At 38.9% G+C, this 3,294-nt stretch overlaps 1 pseudogene across 1 annotated transcript; it reads left to right on the plus strand.

Annotated features, from left to right (window-relative positions):
* Nucleotides 1-1,266: 1,266 nt before the first annotated feature.
* Nucleotides 1,267-2,357, plus strand: LOC105500901 (annotated as a pseudogene). Its single transcript, XR_001000105.1, has one exon. The product of XR_001000105.1 is annotated as a hsc70-interacting protein pseudogene (transcript).
* The last annotated feature ends 937 nt before the right edge of the window (nt 2,358-3,294 follow it).

Genomic DNA, 3,294 nt, shown 5'->3' on the forward strand with positions numbered 1-3,294 from the left:
CCTGGGCGACAGAGCGAGACTCCGTCTCAAATAATAATAATAATAAAATAAAATAAATGTATCCCTTTATCATGAATGGAGCTTACAGGACTAGAAGTTGTTCTGGGTGAGTGAGTAGCGAATAAATATGAAGGCCCAGGACATTACTGTATATTACTGTAGACTTTATAAACAATATACACTAAATTTATAGAAAAAGTCTTCTTTCTTCTATAAATTAACCTTAGCTTGCTATAATTTTACTTTATAAACTTATCAATTTTTAAAACTTTGACTTTTTTGTAGTAACAGAATACAAACACATTGTATAGTTGTACAAATTTTCTTTATATACTTATTCCATAGTTTTTTTCTACTTTAAAATGCTTTATTTTTATTTTTTACTTTTTAAACTGTTCTGTTAAAACCTAAGACGCAAACACCCACAGTATCCTAGGCCTACACAGGTCAATATAATTGTCTTCCACCTCCACATCATTTCCCATTGGAAGGTCTTCAGGGGCAGTAACATGCATGGAGCTGTCATCTCCTAGGATAACAATGCTGTCTTCTGGAATACCCCCTGAAGGACCTGCCTGAGGCTGTTTTACAGTTTCCTTTTTTTTCATAAGTAGAAGGAGAACAATCTAAAATAACAATGAAAAGTGTAGTAGAGTAAATATATAAACCAGTAACATAGTCATTTATTATCATGATCAAGTGTCATGTGCTGTACCTAATTGCATGTGCTATACTTTTTAATATGACTGGCCATGAAGTAGATGTCTTTACAACAGCATCATCACAAACATGTGAGTAACAGGTTGTGCTGTGCCCTTAAGAAAGTTACAATGTCAGCAGGCATTTTGGCAATAGGGAATTTTACCACTCTGTCATAATCTTATGGGACCACCTTCATATATGTAGTTAGTCCTTGAACAAAATGTCATCATGCAGGGTATGACTGTACTGATGTACTTCAGCCATAGAAAATAAGTAGCCTGAGCCTGTGTTAAGGCTTCTGGTTTGCTGTTTACTTATTTAACTGATGTCTGTTGCCTGCAGTAGTAAGAGACCCCCAGCAATCAAACTACTGTTTAGTGAGTCAGTCAAAAGAAGACTTGATCTTGTGTTTCTCTTTCTTTGTATCTCTCAAATACAATTTTGCTACACTAAATCCCTTTAAAATAGAGAGCTAGCCACCCCCTTCTGCGCAGTCATGCCTAGCCAGCACCTGGGCCTGGAACTGGGCAGCAGGCCCTCAGCTTCGCCCACCGCCTCCCCACCATGGACTGCCGCAAAGTGAGCGAGCTTCGGGCCTTGTGAAAATGTGTAAGAAGGATCTGAGCATTCTGCACACTGAGGAAATGTGCTTCCTGAAGGAGTAGGTGGAGAGCATGAGGGGTCAAGTACCACCTGCTACTCAGAAAGCTAAATCAGAAGAAAAATACCAAGGAAGAAAAACTCGATAGTAAAAAGGTGGAGGAAGACTTAAAGAAAGATGAAACATCAAGTGAGGAAAGTGATCTAGAAATTGATAATGAAGGTGTGACTGAACCAGACACTGTTGCCCCTCAAGAAATGGGAGATGAAAATGCAGAGATAACACAGGAGATGATGAATCAGGCAAATAAGAAAGAAAGTGGCTGCTATTGAAGCCCTAAATGACGGTGAACTGCAGAAAGCCATTGACTTATTCACAGATGCCATCAAGCTGAATCTTTGCTTGGCCATCTTGTATGCCAATAGGGCCAGTGTCTTTGTCAAATGCTGCCATCCGAGACTGTGACAAAGCCATTGAAATAAATCCTGATTCAGCTCACCCTTGCAAATGGCGAGGGAAAGCACACAGACTTCTAGGCCACTGGGAAGAAGCAGCCCATGATCTTGCCCTTGTCTGTAAATTGGATTATGATGAAGATGCTAGTGCAATGCTGAAAGAAGTTCAACCTAGGGCACAGAAAATTGCAGAACATTGGAGAAAGTATGAGCAAAAACGTGAAGAGCGAGAGATCGAAGAAAGAATAGAACGAGTTAAGAAGGCTGGAGAAGAACATGAGACAGCCCAGAGGGAGAAAGAAGCCAGACCACAGTCAGGAGCTCAGTATGGGTCTTTTCCAGGTGTCTTTCCTAGGGGAATGCCTGGTAATTTTCCTGGAGGAATGCCTGGAATGGGAGGGGGCATGCCTGGAATGGCCGGAATGCCTGGACTTCATAAAATTCTTAGTGATACAGAGGTTCTTGCAGTCTTGTAGGATCCAGGAGTTATGGTGGACTTCTAGGATGTGGCTTAGAATCCAGCAAATATGTCACAATGCCAGAGCAACCCAAAGGTTATGAATCTTATCAATAAATTGTCAGCCACATTTGGAGGTTAAGCATAATGCCCTTCTGATAAATAAAGCCCTTGATGAAGGAAAAGCAACATAGATCACCTTATGGATGTCACAATAATACAAATCAGTGAACCTCAGACCTTTTCATCAAGAGACCTAGAGTGCTTTGAAGATAATCCCTACCCCTCTCCCCCAAATGCAGCTGAAGCATTTTACAGTGGTTTGCAATTAGGGTGTTCATTCAGATCATGCTATCCTACCAGGAATTACAAATTTTAAGCAATTTCTAAACCTTAAAAATATTTAAAACAAATTTAAAGGGTCTGTTAATTCTTATATTTTTCTTTACTAATCATTTTGGGTTTTTTTCCTTTGAATTATTAGGCAGGGAAGATACTTATATGGAAGATTATTGCTCTAATTTGAGTGAAAAAAGTTTATTAGTGTGAGGCAAACGTAAATCATTTAAGGATAAAGTTTGTGTTGGATATGTGGTTTCTGAAGCATTTTGACGTGTCTTTTTAAATGCTTTATCTTTTTCTTTAAAGATTTATTTCAATAAAACTAATTGGGACCACCAGTATTTCAGTAGGACCTGGGTAGGGACTGGAAGTACTTCGCAGGGCAGCAGCAATCTTGCTGTTTTATATACCATGCATCACTGAGCAGGTTGCCCTTAAATCTTACACTGTGGTGAAGGCATGATTTTTCCGTAATGCTGCAGTAGAGTTGGAGTACTTAGTTCTGTTCTTGTCCAGTATATCTAATAAATGTTTCATATTATCTCCACATAGGGGAAATAAGGGAGTACTTTTCTTTTTGTACTTCTATGCTTAAAATTCTCTTTCCTAGTCAAAAAATGCCCAACTCTGTGTTTACTTTCTGCTTGTTACATTTTTCTCCCTTACTTTTCTTGGGCTAAAGACAGGCTTTTTCCACCAGCATCATCTCTGCTATCATCATTAATAGCATAATTATA

The sequence above is a fragment of the Colobus angolensis genome, unplaced genomic scaffold (genome assembly GCF_000951035.1).
Source record: "Colobus angolensis palliatus isolate OR3802 unplaced genomic scaffold, Cang.pa_1.0 Scaffold7, whole genome shotgun sequence".
NCBI lineage: Eukaryota > Metazoa > Chordata > Mammalia > Primates > Cercopithecidae > Colobus > Colobus angolensis.